This window comes from Octopus bimaculoides, chromosome 19 (genome assembly GCF_001194135.2).
Source record: "Octopus bimaculoides isolate UCB-OBI-ISO-001 chromosome 19, ASM119413v2, whole genome shotgun sequence".
NCBI classification, from domain to species: Eukaryota; Metazoa; Mollusca; class Cephalopoda; order Octopoda; family Octopodidae; genus Octopus; species Octopus bimaculoides.
Genome location: NC_068999.1, coordinates 46,892,942 through 46,893,191, shown reverse-complemented (window position 1 = coordinate 46,893,191; position 250 = coordinate 46,892,942).

Sequence of the window (250 nt, the reverse complement as noted above, 5' to 3'; positions counted from 1 at the left end):
AAAAAAGAGATTGGATGATTTGACATCTCATTGACTTACACCTCGTTCGATATTGATCTCTTCGCCTTCAGCGTGAAGTCTTATAGATGATATTCCTTGTCTATAGATTTTTCTCAATAATCCATATATGGATTTGATGTATTCCTTGATCAATATGAATTACAAGCACAACTGAAAGTTCACTGGATATCGAAAAATCCTTTTCGTAAATAACAAAGCTTAAACTGAAATCCTTCTATATTTCATCTTT